This window comes from Choristoneura fumiferana, chromosome 23 (genome assembly GCF_025370935.1).
Source record: "Choristoneura fumiferana chromosome 23, NRCan_CFum_1, whole genome shotgun sequence".
NCBI classification, from domain to species: domain Eukaryota; kingdom Metazoa; phylum Arthropoda; class Insecta; order Lepidoptera; family Tortricidae; genus Choristoneura; species Choristoneura fumiferana.
In genome coordinates, this window is record NC_133494.1 from 18,801,078 (window position 1) to 18,819,110 (window position 18,033).

Sequence of the window (18,033 nt, forward strand, 5' to 3'; positions counted from 1 at the left end):
ATTTTCCAAGCGATTGGGCAATGATTTTCTATTTACTTTTTATCTACATAGAAATTAAAATATTTGTTTTATGTAGCGACCGTTTTAATACAAACTTTATAAAGTGCAATGCTCAAGACGACTTAATTAAATAATAATACAGTCCTGAAACAGATGAATGGACACTAATTAATCCTTGGATCCCAATTGTTGAGGTTTAAGTTACTTAAAACAGTTCTACACTTTCTTTTTTAGTTTTTATTTATATGATTTATTTTTATTTAATTGATGTTCAAATGATAGCTTTTGAAATGTTAAACTCTATGTCACTTCGACAGTCTTAACGAACCTACTGATACCATGTTTGTGAAAACCTACAGACATACAGTATATACGCTCGAAAAACGTAACCCTCCTTTAGGCAGTAGGGTAGGTACCAAACCTTAACCTAAATGCATACATATAGCATTATACCAAAACTGCTCCGGGCAAAAACAAAAGCGCATGTCACATTCAGCGAAACGTTCAAAAAGTTTTTGCGCAAAATTCCGTTACTCTCATACCAAATTGGCTCGACGAGATGAGCATTAGCTAATTAAGATACTAAAATATGATAATGGGGAATGTAATTAACTTAATTAATTGCAATATCAAACAACTCCGAGATAGTATTATCTAGTGTGTGTGTATTGCTGCCTACACTAATAATTATGTCATTAAATATTACGTTAAGCTCCTTGACACTCACTTTGGTATGTTACGCTGTGATTCTCGAGGTGCTTGAAGATATACAGGATTTAACGTTGAATATCGTCTGATTTGAATTATTACTTAACTAGACTTTAACCGAGGGTTCGAACGCATAACTCATATCCACCATTTTTTATTAAATTCTTGCGGAAATTCTCAAAAATCATCGGTTAAAATGTCAAGATTTTATCCAGATCTCGTGAGAATATCGGAATAAAAAGAAGCCTATGTGTTATTCCAGACTTTCAGCTATTTACACGCCAAATGTCATCTACATCCGTCCAGCCGTTTTAGCGTGAAAGAGTAACAAACACACACACACACACACACACAATCACAAACTTTCGCATTTATAATATTAAATAGGATAAATAGGATTTAAAGGTACTTTACCGTACCTACTCAGAATTTCATTTCAATAATAGTCAATAATTTTGTGGAGACACTGCTGAAGCTCCGGACACTAAGAATGGCTGCTCTAAAGGATAATACCCTCCGCAAACTACCGAAACAAATCTTTCGAGTAACAAAATCTAAATCAGGTTTACGACACTATAAAAACCTTCAAATAAACCAAGTTTAGCTAACGCGTTTGCACTTCGCTCAATTCGCCGCGGTCTGTTTGGTGCGTGCAAAACAGGGGGGCTACTAAGAAGTTCGGAAATCGAAGTTTGTATCGTACCGTCCCTCTCACTCCCGTACTAAGTAAAAGCGTGAGCGGGACGGCAAGATACGAAGTTCGAATTTTGCACTTCGTGTCGATGACCTCTGCTTGTCTAATAATGTAGCACGTACTCAAGTAGTAGGTATTAGTAGAACTAAGAATACGAAGAACTAATTTAAGTTTGTGTGGGTTATTTTAGGTTCTCACACTGAAGCTATTGGATAACGGCCAACCGAAAATTTCTTTTGCAAACTCGACATTGACAGAATCATAGATAGTATAGATGGGGCTCTGTTTAACAATAACAAAAAAAACTGACCCGTAATCGACCCCTAACTCATGAAGTGCAGATGAGACCAAAGGAGTATGACACTGGTCCAGTAACGAAATCCAACTTCCTAGTTGTTGTATTATAAACGCGAAAGTTTGTGAGTGAGTGAGTGAGAATGTTTGTTACTCCTTCACGCTAAAACGGCTAGACGGATTTAGATGAAATTTGGTATTTAGGTATCTGTACATCTGAAATAACACAGGCTACTTTTTATCCCGTTATTCCGACGGGATAGGGATAAAATCTCGAAATAACAACTGTTGGGCTTAGTCATGAAATTTGGGATGTTATTGTTAATGCAAAGTCAATGAAAAACACGATGTAACTTTTGGGAATTCCCACGGGAATTTTGTAATATCCCGGAATTTGAACAAAACTGCTGTATCTAATGATTTACGGGTGCGAAGCTGCGGGTAAACTCTAGTATTATTCAAAACAAGTTGAATTGAGGGATTGACAATAAATTACAAATAAATGTTATCCTGTGTATTTTGACGACTGCATAGCCTAGTCAAAGAACTTGACTACGCTTGAGGCCGGGTTCGATCTCCGGTCTAGCAGAGATATGCAGCGAAGACAATAGCCCCCTTGTCTTGTCTTGTGTCTGAAAAGCCCTAAATTCGAAGGCCACATACCTATCCTCTCACTCTCTTATCAAATACCATTAGCGTGAGCGGACAGCACGAAACGAAGTTCGTATTTCAAACCTCGTGGGCCAGTCCGGTGTCTGGTGTCTCAAGGCTACCATGGTCATTAAGATTTTCATCGCTAACTTTGTAGCATTGTGATACTTATATTATAAATGCGAAAGTTAGTATGTGTGTGTGTGTGTGTGTGTATGTTTGTTACTCTTTCACGCTAAAACGGCTGGAATCATTTGGATGAAATTTGATACGTAGATAACTGGACGTCTGGAATAACACATAGGCTACTTTTTATCCCATTATTCTTACGGGATAGAGATAACATCTCTAAATAACAACCGCTGGGCTTAGTCATGAAATTTGGTATGTAGGTAGCTGGACGTCTAGAATAACACATAGGCTACTTTTTATTCCGATATTCCCACGAGATAGGATTATAAAATCTTGAAATTTCAACCGCTTGGTTTAGAGTCTTCAAATTTTGGACAGTTGTTCTTAACACAACCTCAATGAAGACCACGATACCTATAAATTTTGGGATTTTTTTAGGGGATTTTGTTAACACGTTTTTGTTAAATAACGGAACCGGAACCGAAACGGATGTTTGGTATCAAATGGAAGTTCCGACTTAACGGAAACGGAACCGGAGCTCCGTAACATCCCTGGTGGGTACTAATCAAAAACAAACAGAAGGCTAATTATGTAACGTTTCTGACAATCGCGATCACAATCTAATGACAGTTTTTGTATGCGAAAACTATCATTTGATTGTGATCACGAGTGTCAGAATCGTTACGCGATAGACCCTCAGGCTTAGTAGACCTACCCTTAACATCTCATCTACCTATCACTCAGGCTCCGATTCTGGTTCCGGTTCCGTTTTCGGTTCCGATTCTGTTTCTGGTTCCGATAAACTAAATTGAAATCATCTGGTTCCGTTTTCGGTTCCGATATAACTACATCCGTTACAACCCTGGTACTAATATATTCAAGAGTATATTTATAGCAGTGATCCAACGTTCATTAGTATAAATAAAGGTTGATGGATTGGGTGTGAAAGCAGAGTGCTTTATCTTTTGAAGTGTCGTTACGTCATGCCTTTTTACGTTTTGTTAGCGCTGAAACGGATAGCTCCAGATTTATGTTTTAGTTTAGTTCCTTTTGCTAAGTTGGTTTTTATGCTCGAATTAACTGAGTCTTTGAGCATGTTAAAATTCTGTGCAGGGTTTGTCACACCACTTGCGCGATCGAACTCTTGCTTCTATGCGACCACCTTTTTGTGGTCTATTTTGAGATACATGGTTGGTTTTAATTCATGTAGAGCAGATAATGTGCACGACCGTAGTAAATTGAAAATTTTTTACTCGTTCGTTACATCACATTTGCTGGACACAGGCCTCCTCTCGTTGATTGGAAATTTCATTTAAGATCAGACAGCGCAAAACCTGAATGTTTTTTACACAAAGGATTTCTTTAGTTTCAAGGCAAATAGACCAAAATTTAAATTAACAATTTCATGTTTTTACAGTATTAGCATATTTACAGTAAAGTAACAGGATTTAGATCTTGATAACCTTTGGATTAAAAATAAATAACAAAACGACTAACAAACAAAAGATACGTAATCTATCAAACTAAAAAAGAGAGCTATAGATTCAAGAAACTCAAGTAGTATTGTAATTACACAGAAGGAAATTATTAAACCCAAAAGAGAGAGCCTCATAGAAAAAGACAGGCACTTGAGGCAGTGCGTCGACCGTTAATGAATGACCGTATTGTGTGTCCGTCGGTTTGATAGATCGCAACTCATGAACCGAAAGCACTTATTGTTCATTTTCAGTATCCGGGTCGGAATGACGTCTGGACATTCTAGGATTCGAGTTACAGTTGTAAGTAGTTAAGTTAATTACGTGTAGTTTTAAAGTTAGAAAATTTGATCATCACCATCATCGTCATTATCAGCCGAAGGACGTCCACTGTTGGACATAAACCTATAATTACTTCGATTGGAAGCAGCCTGCGTCCACCGTGAGCCTTTGGCTTTAACACATTCACTGCCACCGAAGCACATATGCGTTTTCGAAACTTCGCCCAGTGCCACTATCATAATTATTCATACATTATGAACGCACATGTGCGTCGGTGGCACCTGTGGCAGTCAGGCGGCAGTGAATGCGTTAAGCAGAGCATCCGTCGTACTACGCTGCGCTTGCAGTTTCACTCGAGCACTCCACGGTGTCCGTTCGAAAAAATTTCGGCCCCCCAACGGCCACGTGTTCTCCACGCTATATGGGCTGCCCATTGCCACTTCAACGAGCTAATTCGCTCAACTATTTCAGTCACCTCGGTTATTCTATCTTCTCATTTCTGAGTTACAGACTTTAAATTAGGCAAATACCAATGTTTTTTGAGGTGCTCCAACAACAAAATTGCATTAGACTACACTGACTGAACGAACAGAAGCTTATATTTGATGCAAATTTAGCATTTGATGTGGCGTTAGATAGGGCATGCATTTAGGAAAACTGACGGACGTTAACACTAGTCTTTGTCATGGTGCCTACTTGAAACAAGGAAATGAGATCACCCAAAACAACGTGGCGTCCGTTGAAAGCCAAATCTACTAGTAGTTCTTGGCTACAAGTTAGACGATTGGAAAAATATGCTGAGAACTACATGTCAAACATGTCACAGATAAGGGATAGGGAACAGGGTACAATGACAATAACGATGAAGAAGGGATCTACGATAGGGACCAAGCATATTTCTTCATTTTGCTTTGTCATTCCTTATGGACAGGCAACGGCCACAAGCCACTGAATTAAAAATATATAAGTATATACATATTTCAGATCACAAGAATCGATCTCATAATCATAAAATTATAAATTGTATTGGGTATTGTACTGTGTTATAAGAATGTGTTTCCTTTGTTAGGTTGTTAATAGTTACTTAATGAATGCACAAGCAAATTAAGAGAAAGTTGATTTTGTAAAACTGGGTAGTAATAAATTTTGCATGTCTGTCAATCATGCTTAATTATAATTGTACTGTTTACTATTATTCTTGCAGCTGTTTTTGTTGGTATTCTATAGAATGAAAAGAAATCCGCCAATAGTACGTACCAGGTACCTACTAAAAGTATGATTGACTACTTTTACGTCCTACAGTGGCAACAAAGAATTAAAATTAACTTGCACTGTTTGTCGCGGTCAAATCTTACAAGTCCATTTTGACCCACTTCCATTAACCGGATTGACTTAAAATTTGACATGACTAGGTATAAGTAAGTCCGGAGACATTAGTCTGGTACTGAAATTCTGGTAGTCCATCCAGCCAGGACCATCTCCGCACGAGCTCTCAACGATTAATAGCATCGACTTGAGGTTTGGTACGGAAATGTGGTTTGGATGATAATGCAAGTGCATCCACAGAAAGTACAATCAGCAGATAAATCTTGTATTAAAAAACAAGTTTTTAACAAAACCTTGATAATAGTCTTACTTAAATAAAAACTTGTAAACATCGTAAGCGTTAGAAACTTGTCTTAATATATCATCACAAATCATCACAAAAGATTAACGTTTGTTAAAAACGTCGCAGGAACTCAAAAAAGCCGGTTTGTTAGTCAAGTTCATATTTAACCTAAACGCGACAAATTCACAGTCATTCTTGAATTTTTTCACGAGCCATTTCGATCTTTATTCAGATGGAAATAAGGGAAACATTACATTTACGGGTACGCATAAAAGTTGTTTTTTTTCACCTGACTCACATTTGCACACGGAAATCTGTAACGATAACGATTTTTGTTATAACTGCTAGTGATTTATTTTTTATTTTTATCGATATCGATACATTTATTACAACAATATACTTATTATAATATTTATTTATTGTTTTGCAGATATTTATTCCGATTAACATTAATAACAAATATAAGCTGTACTTGTAATTTAAACTAGATTGAAAATTGTGTAATTTAAATTAGACCATACGATCGAGTTGTTAGTTAATTTCATATTTAAATAAAGCTGTTAATTAAATGTAACGTGTTTAATGTTGATGATATTAGGCTTTTGACATAAAATATGAAATATTTTCTAGATTAAGAGCTAAACTGTTTGATATTTTGTTTATTTTTTTAGGGAAATTAAAGAAAGATACATATTTTGCATTAACATAGGATATTTTTATTCTTAGAAAATCCACAGTTCCCACCAAAAGAAGACAAAAGAAGGAACGGACAACAGCAATTCTATTGCCTTGATTAATATTATAAATATGTATATAAATCTACCCGTCTGTATGTTACCTATTCGCGCCTTAATTACTGAACCAATTTAGTTAAAGTTCGGTATAATAATAATATTTAATTATCTTACAAAATTAACAATTATAACAAACTTATAGGCTAGATATATACTAAAGGAAACTAATTCTTATACCTGAACTAGAAAACTCCTGTGTTTCAGGTGTAAAAAAGGTATTATTAATGATAGCTTGAGACCCTGACAAGGACGAAGAAAAGTTTTTATCTCGGGAAATTGCATAGTTCCCGCAACCTAGCTATTATCTAATAAAATTAATATAATTTTGCTCATGAATTCTGAACATTTTAATCCACAACCCTCTGCTTACGAGCCTATAACCTTCTACAGCCATAAAAATAAACAAACAAAACAAATAAGCTTCAATTCAAGTTTATCGATAGCCGTCTCATCACTATGGTTACTCCAAGGTGTTTACAGCTCGGTGACAGGTGGACGGTTTTTGTGACGCACACACAGATTATCATTTCCTCGTGTACTTTAACTGTGCCGTTAAGTATAAGTATGGTTTTTGTGTGAATATTCGTATGTTTTGACTACCAACTATGTCCCGTATAAGTTTTTTCGCTATATTATGTTATTAGAATATAAGCGAATACGTGTGTTAAACTTCTGAATTCGTCTTCTATTACATTGACGTTTTCTATTGCATTGAGTTAATTTAGTTACAAAAATTGGCCAGGCAGGCTACGGGGTTTGGCCATATATTTAATGTTTTTTTTTTTAAGACAGACAACGAAACGCGATGTTTTATTTTTATTGTTTATCGATATCATTGACATGCTTTAATAAGTGCATCCTTTTCAATTATCGTTCTCATTTTTACCGCTTACTGTTGGATAATCTAGTTTAAATTCTTTAGAAGGCTGTTCAAAAAAGTTTTCTCAGCACAATTACATCTTTATAACAATCACAAGATATAAATGCTTACCCAATACCACCATCACCGGACAATGCCAACGTAACAAAAACTTAAAAAAATATTAACGCTTTCTAGTTCACTCTTACTTATTTCTTAAAATTACCATTTTAAACATGCGGCCTACCACAGCGTGCCCACACAATTTGAACTCTATTTCGATTGATGTTAGAGCTGAGCGAATTTTCTGGGCAGTAAAAGGAAATGGTTGAAGGAAGTTAACTTTTTAATTTTTTTAGGGTAAGGGTCCGATGGTTTCGGATTGAGTTACAGATTTGTTAAATAATTTTATAGCGTGGGATACAACAGGAAGTATCGGAAAGGCGGTGTTGGATTCCGTGTGACAATGGCTTTATTTTTTTGACAATGCGCTATCATTTTGAGTTATCATGTCACTACACGATGTTTTAGAATTTTTTGAGCTTCTCTTAAATCAACGCGGAACAAAACCCCAATTCAAATCATAAATCATGTCACTACTATGAATAAACAAATATTTTAAATGCGAAATGAACTCTGTCTGTGTGTGTGTCCGTCTGTTACTTTTTACACGCTGAAACTCCTAAACCAATTCGTATAAGTATATACATAGTTTGAGACTCTGGGAAGGCCATTACTTAATTATCAATTTAAAAGGTCCCGTGTGGTAGTAAACGAATTCTTCAGCTGGTATTTGTTATTTTTCGGGGCTTAACCCCGACCTTAATGTTGTTAAAATTACATCTAAATTATTTTTAAAGCAATAATAATTTTCTTTCCGATACCATGCATACCTGCTTATATATTCATCTATCTATCTATCTACTTTAAACGAGCAATTCTTATGTAAATATTTCGGAGATCTCAGAAACGGCTCCAACGATTTCGATGCAATTTGGTATGTCGGGGATCTAGCTTGGTTCGTATCTCTGAGATAAACGCTGGTTACCGAGTTTTAGCCCGAGCGGAACTTGGTCGCCCAGGTACTAGGTACATTTATTTTACCAACAATAATCCACAGGAGATAAAAGTTGCTATTCGTCTACTATTAATTGGCATCTCTGTTAATGTCACAATTAAGGGGCTGTTACACCATCCATTGATTAGTGTTAACTGACGGTAAAATGTGGTGCCGTCTCTATTTGTTTTGCTCGAATAGACGGAGACGGCATCACATTTAACCGTCAGTTAACACTAATCAATGGATGGTGAAACAGCCCCTAAATCTATTATCAATTAGGCACTACCAATACCTAACATTATAAAAACACGGGGCATGGTAGTGTTCACGCCAAGACAAAAAGTTTCTAAACCTTTACTTAAACGTTTCGTCGATTTAATTCACAGTCACGAGTTTTAACGGCTGTAGATCACAAAATTTCCCCTTGTCAGATATGGCGATAAGGTTCTGATAGCGTGTTGGTTGATTACGACTGCTAGTGATTGTGCATGCATGCAGCTAGTGTGCCTGTGTTAAAAAAAATATACCTATCCATGAAATTTGCACCTACAAAACCCTTTTTTTCATAACAGTTTCCAAAGAAGGTTTTCCGACAGACGTTTACCGCTAGATGGCGTTAGTATCGTGAGTTCCGTTTGAAATTTCTGTCACGCTTGTGATTGTATAGATATGTAAATGAGCCAATCACAAGCAAGACTGAAACGTCAAACGAATCTCACGCTACTAACGCCATCTAGCGATATTTCACCTGTCGGAAAACCCTTTTTTGGAACATGTACTACAGCATCTGGCCGCAAAAACTACGCACGTAAGATAGCTGAGAGCTGATCCCAAATAAACAGACAAGGTTAGAGTGAATAGGCTGTTACTGAACAAGTGAGATACACCTTTGGCCTCATCTGCACTTAACATCAGGTTAGGGGTCAATCACGGTCAGTCTCATTAAAAAAAAAAGCAAAGGGATATCCATTCGCCACGTAATTATCACTTTGTCGTACTGGCCACCAAGAACTGGCCGAAAATTGCATACGTAAAAACAAAATACTATGTTCCAAATTTGAAACGCTAAGGATACCGTCACCTTATTTTGATTACCTGTTGAATATAGTTTTTTTTCTTTGAAATATGACATCCTGTTGTATCTGGCCAGTTGACTTATTTTGTTTTATGGGGAAATATTTTTATATGTCTAACGAAGGTCTAACGTCCTGTGTGAGTAGTGACTTGAGTCTATGGAGTCCAAGCCCTACCCAACCCAACTTCCTAAGTACATAACCTCTGTACTCAACGTCACGTCACAGATAGCACACTGCATACATTTAACTTGAAAACACTGCTATCAGCAGTTTTCTATCGCTTGATTGCTGCGTCTGATTGTTGATACGCTGTGACATTTACAAGTACGGAGAAAGTGGCACACACGACTGATTCGAGATAAGATCTATGATTAAGTACCTATTTAAAAAAAGTCTGTCAAATACCTACAGTTACTTTTGCCGCATGAACGGCAGACACCAGAGCCTTATTGTCTAATGGCTGTAATGTTTTCACCATTACTTTCTATCACATGGTATAAGACGAGGGTAGAAAGAGATAGGAAGTGAATGCAATCGCGAACGTCGGCGCCTTAGACTATACGGCCTGTCTTTGTATATGGCTAGATATATACTCTTCATCACATTATTAATCATAAAATGAGCTACGTAGATAAAACATTTTGCCTTACTACTCCGTAACTACACGTGCAAAACAGCTACGTCTGTGTGACAATGTATGTTGTATGAAAGCCACCTTCCTCGATTCGACACAAATTGTAAGGGTTGTAAGGTTTTAAACGTTACTAAAAAACTGCAGACCGATTCTCTTGTAATTTGGTTCCAATTATAATCACAGGTATTGAATTATCATACATTGTATTCAATGCAACATAATTGCTACATGTTTTGGGAACAAGGTGTACCAAATTTGCGAGGCAGGTGGTTCGAGCATCTGCCAGATAGGTACTCTCTTATTCGATGTTACTGTTTTCGACATTTATTTTATGAACGTGACCTTCATATAGTTGTAGCTTTTGCAATATGTAATAGAGTACGAATTAAACCACAAGATGTGTATTCAATTATATTGAACTTCTGCGTGGAAAAATCCTAAACGATTTGCTACAAATGTAAAACACACTTCTTCCAAACTAGTACTTTCTCGAATACCATTGTAGCCTATATAATTGGTATTTTGACCCATTTAAGGGCAGAATTTCTAAAATTGCTGAAATTATGTGTGTATAAAAATCTTTCTGAAAACAGGATCCAACAAATAACGTACTTAAATTATTTATAAACGTTTAGCTGAGAATAAAGTGCATAACTTTTGAAATACGTAATGATTAATTTATCATAACAAAATTAACTATAACATTCAAATTAACATTAGACATTAGCCACAAGAATGAAGATCGAAATGCATATACCTAACATTATACAAAGTGTCTTTACCTTCAGGCAGAGATGAATTTTAGTGCAACACGGGCTTCCTACAGGAAGGGAAGTAGCCTTAGCGATAGATTACTATTAAAATTGTTCTGGCGTTTGTTGCGGAGGGAAAAGAGCACACAAGTGCAGTTCCGCACACTTACATGCAATAACAGAACTGCCAACCGACTGTAATGATGACGTAAACACATAAATAATCCAACAATACACTAATAATTCGTGTACAGATGACTCAAAACTCACACATTGACAAGTTGTTCATCGGCGAAAAGTCGGATTTATCGCTTGACCGATCCGAAATTTGTACGGGAGAATGGGCTCGATGCTAGTAAACGAATCCGACAACAATTTATTACACATGTAAAATTTTCACACCATAGTTCCGGTTATATGTACCACCTACCAAATAAGCGAAACATTGTGATTGCCCATCTGTTTACTTGCATTTTCAGCAAATTAATTATCATTTCATTTCAATTCTGTATAACATTCCTTGTCTAAAAATTATTTTATTAAAACAACGTATCACAATACAGGTACTTTTGATTTAATTAAATGTTTTCAGATAAAAACACAAACGTATTTTCGATTTCATTTTACCAATGGAACTCAAGTGGCCCTTATTTTCTTTTGCCTAGTATATATTAATAGTCTTTGAATCACTAACTGACAAAATATCGATACAATCGTTGCGACTATTTTTCAACGTCGCAACGGTACAGGCACTTGTCCCACCGCCGACGATGAGCGAGAAGCGAGTAGAGCGAGTAACTAGAAACGAGTGGGTGAGCAGTGAGAAGCGAGTGTAGTTTTGTCGCTGGCTGCAAGCGGGTGTTCGAGTGCGACGGGCGATTACTCGCTCCACTCGACTCGCTCGTGCGGGGCGGCCACCAAGCTGACATCGCTGAGCGAGTATCTATAGCTCAGCGAGTTTTATAGCTCTTGTCGCTGCGACAAAAGATGTAAGAGCGAGTTCTCGCCGACAGTGTGAACAGCCAGCGATCAACTATTAATATATGTGTCTCTTTTACTCACACAGGATCTTATGTCTTTTGTTCGTATCTTGAGCGAGAAAATAGTCGATAGCCAATCGTTTCCTCGCTGGCGGTGAGACAAAACTGCCTAAAGTACGATTCACACTGTAAGATCCAAATAGCCACAAAGCCGACAAAGCAGCACGCGCCCCCCTGTGCCAACGGTTTCAAACTTTTGTCCGCTGAAACTGTAGAAAGCTAACCCAAAACATTGTTTGTGAAGTTTCAGCATACCATTACCCCAGATTTAGTCTGCTGAAAATAATACAATTGTATTAGTTCGAGTCACCTTGCCATTATTACGGTCCCATTTGTTTTAAAAAGGATTGTTACCTGCCCGAGACTGTCTAGAAGTTTGGGGAACTAGAATTACATATCTCACTAATATTATAAATGTGAAAGTTTGTATGTATGTATGTAAACTCTTTATTGTACAAAAGAAAAGAAACAAAACACAATTGACAAACTTTGAGATACTTGTACAAAGGTAAGTCTGTTTGTGTGTTTGTTAACTCTTCACGTCTAAATGGCAGAACCGATTTAGATGAAAGTTTGAATCCCGAGGAAGGACATAAGATAGTTTTTATCCCGGAAAATTGCATAGTTCCCGCAGGATGCATAGGAACAGCTAGTCCTATATATGTATTATTTATTCTTTCACAAGTGTTTTGGATATGCATCCATTATTTGCGTTGTCATGTAGATATAAATTGCGATAAGTACCTACAGTGGAGGGCATAAATATCTAAACAGCGATCGAGTCAATAAATAATACATACAGTGTCCCACGACTACGCCATCCACACGGAGAAAAAGTATATTAAATATTGTAGATGATCAATTTACTGAAAACTGACTCACTGTGATTTTAAAAACGATTTAAACTGCATTCAAAAGCTTTTTAATAATCTTTATTATTAGTTCATGGCAACTAAACCTACTTCTAATTCTGATACTACAGACTAAGCTACAGACTGACTCGTTGAATGTTCGAACTCTATTTATTTGTCAGCACGCTAGAAATAAGCTCAGACTGTTACCACGTGCATAACACTTCAATGTTGGATGCAGTATAGTGTAGATACGGTCAAACGATTCACATGTAATTGATGGATGCGTTACTTTACAAAGTACCATATCAATGAACTGCAATCTTTTCCTTTTCCTACTCTCTATAATTTTTCTTCCTTTTTCATTTACTTTCTTTTTCCTGAAAAGACATCGTACCCTTAAAATTAACCACACGAAAAGCCTCAAAATTTACACTTTTTAACTTTACAAAAACATGTATTTATTGTTGGTTTTTAAAGAGCTTGGTTGTTTGGACCTAAGCTTGATAAACGCGACGTTAAACGCAATACGTTTGACGCACATCTAATCCAACCAATCACAATCCACGCAATCTAAATACCACTCATCGCATAAAACAATGTTTGGTAATTAGATTATCTGATGCAAATTGGTGTGCGTCAAACGCATTGCGTTTGCCGCAGCGTTTATAGCATAATAAAGCATCCGAGCGCTTTAAGCATTATGCGCTTGAGATGCCATTTCACAGGTGTAAATGTATCCCATAGTCAAAATACCACGCACAGGACTATCACGCTAACACACACGAGTAATTTTATCTCGACGTTTCTGCAACATTACAGTGGCCGTGGTCACGAGTAGACTGAAGTGTGGGGTGTCAAGTCTGCCTAGCAGCGCGAGTCCTTCGAACTACCCGCACTTGATCACAAACTCTCAAAAACTATGGACTATGAGTAAATGAGTAAAAATCACGAAAGTTTAAGACATTATGTAAATTTTAATGTATCTCATCCCGAATCTACCAATATATTTAATCTAAGTCAACCTTAAAGCGGTCAAGTCCTTTCACAAGCACTTAGCTCCTGAACTGTAACAAGTTTACAAGTAACACCCCCTTAAACTAGGGGTGGTAATTTTATAAACTTCGCCTTCGGAGATAATACCGTCGACTGATTTTGGTATAAACGTCAATTCGAACTTTGTTTTGTTGCTTCAGTTACTTTGAAATAGGTAATTCTTGGACATTGAAAATTGTTATTACGCTTTATTATTGTTTCATGAAGTTATTGTTTTGGTTCATATGACTGTGTCCTGTTTGTATTTGGTGTGTTCCGTGTTTTTTTTTTTTTTTTTTTTTTTTTTTTTGTTCTTTCTGCAATGTGGCAATCTGTGAACTCAACACAATAAGCCACTTCTTTGTCTTTTCATGTCTCTGTCATCAACTGAGAAATACTCCACTGAGCATCCCTTCAAGTGCTGTCATTGAACCTGCTTGTTAAAGCAGGGACGCTGTGCTTCTTCAGTCTGTTGTAGTGCATGCTTCCTGTGCCTTTCAGTTTTGTTGCCAATTGATTTATGTGATTGATAATCTGGCCTGGTACGATTTGCTATATTTTACAATTTCCTGCTTGATTGTGCTGATATTTAAGTCCAAGTGTATTAGCTTGTTGCTTATGTAAAAAGGTATGTTCAGCATTGTCCTCAACGTTTTATTCTGAAATCTTTGTAGTATTTCAATATTACTGTTGCTCGCCGTTCCCCATAGTTGTATTCCGTAGGTCCAAACGGGTTTCAGAATTGTTTTTATAGAGTGATTTTGCTGTCCATTGACAGTCTAGATTTACCCCCTGTCAGCCAGTACATTTCCCTTAGCCTTGTATCAAGTTGTTTGCGTTTAGTCCAAATATGTTTCTGCCATGTAAGTCGACGATCTAGGTGGATGCCTAAGTATTTGGCTGACTCTGCTTGGGGTATTTCTTTGTCATATAGTTTGATCGCTGGACATGTCTGTCTTCTGAGTGTGAAAGTTACGTGGACAGACTTATTTTGGTTTGCTTTAATGCGCCATTTGTCAAGCCATTTTTCAACCAACTGTAGGTGTGCTTGTACATTTGCAGATGCAGCATTGGGCGTTTCATTGACTGATAATATAGCAGTGTCGTCTGCATAAGTTGCTGTGGTGTTTGTTTCAAAAGTGGGTAGGTCTGCCGTGTAGATCAAATACAAAACTGGCCCCAAGATGCTTCCCTGTGGTACTCCAGACTGTGCTTGAAAGAGTTGAGATGTTGCACTATTGTATTTAACTTCAATACATCGCATGGATAGGTATGATTTCATTAGGAGATAGAAGGAGTGTGGTAGCATTGTTTTGATTTTCAATAACAATCCTGCATGCCAGACTTTGTCAAATGCTTGTGAAATATCTAGGAACACAGCAGAACAGTACTGTTTATTTTCCAGTGCCCCACTAATCACATCAGTAAGTCGATGTACCTGTTCTATTGTTCCATGCTGCTCACGAAAACCAAACTGATGAGGTGGTATTATATCAGGTAATAGGGGTCGCATTCTGTTAAGGATAATTTTTTCCAGTAATTTACCTGTCACTGATAAAAGACTTATAGGTCTATATGAGCTCACTTCGTTTGGCTTTTTCCCTGGCTTGGGCAACATAATTACTTGTGCTATTTTCCATTGTGCAGGATAGATTGAGAGTCTCAGACATGCATTGAAAATAATGGTGAGAAGGATAATTCCTTTCTTCGGTAGTTGTTTTAGTAAGGTAGCATCTATGAGGTCATATCCTGGTGATTTTCCTTCTTTCATTTTCAATATCTCCATGCGTATTTCGTTTGGAGTCGTTAATTTGAGGGGAAGACACATCTGCAGTGGAGAGTTCAGGCTTCTAATTAGTTCTTCATCTTTATCAGGGTCCTTACTAGGATTTGGCTTGAATACTGTTTTCAAGTGTTCCGCAAATGCATTTGCCTTCTCTTGTTCAGATCGAGCCCAGTTGCCACTATTTGATCGGATTGGTGTTATTTGATTTTTGGGTCTCTTTATTTTTCTGGTAGCTTTCCATAATGAGTAGTTTGTGTTCTCAGTTGGTGTAAGGTTGGCTAAATATGTCTGCAGATTTTCATTTGTGGATTCATCAATCATTCTTTTAAGCTCTTGTGTTGCCTTGTTAAATTTTGTTTTGTCACTTGGGTATCTAGTGTTCTGCCATATTTTTCGTAGTTTTCGTTTTTCATTTATTTTATCCTTTATGAATTTCGGATATCTATGTGGTGTTTCAGTTTTTTCTGGATAGGGTGGTGATGAGACATTAGCCGCAGTATGAATTAACCGGTTGAACATTTCTATTGCGTTTTCTATATCCTCATTCGTTTTTAATGGAACTCGGAGCTCTGCCTCTTTTGAAATTATGTTTCTGTATAAATCCCAATTAGTTTTATGGTTATACAATTTTGGTGGGTATTGAACAGGAAGTGCTTTGCAATTAATATTAAGTATCACTGGTGTGTGGTCTGAGGATAGGTCTGAAGACTCTTCAACTTTGTAGTGTGTGATATTTTTAATGATATAGAAGTCCAGCAAATCGGGTATCTTTTTATCATCGGTCGGCCAATATGTTGGAGAACCATGTGAGACGCTTTGGAGATTGAGGTCGTTAACAACGGTGTATAGCTCTCTTCCTCTTGGCAGAGTCAGTCTTGAGCCCCAATGGACATGCTTTGCATTCCAGTCTCCTCCACAGATGAACTTATTGCCCAGAGTAGAAAAATAATTCTTAAAGTCTTCCCTCTTAGTCACATGTCTAGGCGGGCAGTATATTGCTGACAGGGTTGTTTCTACAGAGTTGTCTTGTATTTTAATTGACGTAGCTTGTATCTTGTCAGTAGAATACTCCTCCATCGGATAATGCTTGATATTTTCTTTGATGACTATTGCTGTTCCCCCTTGCGTTTTCCCTGAGGGGTGATTTGTTGTGTATATGTTGTAGTTTTTTATTTTTATATGAGATCTAGATGTAAACCTAGTTTCAGCTATCAAAGCAATATCTATTCTCTCACTATTTAGAAAGACTTCAAGTTCCTGTCTACGTTCTGTAAGCCCGTTGGCATTCCATGTCACTATTCTAAGGTTTAGGGACATTTTGGAATTAGATGAGCGATAAGTTGAATCATACGATCCATCATGTTGTCTAGCATATTGCTAATTAGTTTTTGAAATCTATCAAACATTGAGTCTAGTAAGCTAACTAAATTGGCGTCATTGATTACAGGGTTGTTTTTTGATGCATCACAGGTTCTGTCCCAGCGGCTACTTTTGCATATGTATTCTTTAATTTTTGTTTGTTGTTCAAGTTTAAGTCTTGTGTTGCTGTGCTGGTTCTTCTTGTTCTTTTGTATCCTTGTCACTTTTTTGATGTTGTTTATGCTTTATTGGTTCTCGTTTTGTTTTAGTGTGGAGTTCTTTGTATTGTTGGTATTTTTTGCATCCCTTGTAGCTTGCAGGGTGCTTTTCTTGACAGTTGGCACATGTTGCCGGCAACTCTGGTGTCTTATTGCATGTATTTGTAGCATGTTCTTCACCGCATTTGACACATCTGAACGGTCGGAAACATTGGTTTTTAGTATGACCAAATCTTTGACATCTTTACATTGAAGTATTTGTTTTTTGATGTATGGCGCTTCAAATGTAATCTTCATGTAATTCAATCTGTCCACTTTAAATATGTCCTGGTTGTTAGCATTTGGTTCAAGATCCACATAAAAAACAGATAGCGGTTCTTTTGTAGTCCTGTGTAACACATTTACAACTTGTCTTACTTTATGACCCAGTTTTTCAAGCTCTTCTTTGATAACTTCAGTATCTTCAGAGGCATGGAGACCTCTTAGGACTACTCGGTAGGCTCTTTCACACTTCAGTTATAGGTGTAGTGTTTTATGTCACGATTAATGAACTCTTCTCGTATCTTTGTATGTGTCTATATCAATAGGCATTACTTTTACGATATGTCCACATCTCAGTGTATGTAGGGTGAACTTATTGGTATCAGTGATTTTAGGCATTATTTCTTTCAGTAACCTTATGTTGATAACGCCTGTCACATATATCCCTTCTGGTCTTGGTTGG

The 18,033-nt window shown here is 37.0% G+C and overlaps 1 protein-coding gene and 1 pseudogene across 1 annotated transcript in view; one reads left to right on the plus strand and one right to left on the minus strand.

Moving 5' to 3' along the window:
• Window positions 1–18,033, plus strand: part of LOC141441077 (uncharacterized) — a 356,648-nt gene that overhangs the window by 44,877 nt on the left and 293,738 nt on the right.
• The window catches only part of LOC141441154 (helicase domino-like), a 23,160-nt pseudogene continuing 21,965 nt past the window's right edge, over window positions 16,839–18,033 (minus strand).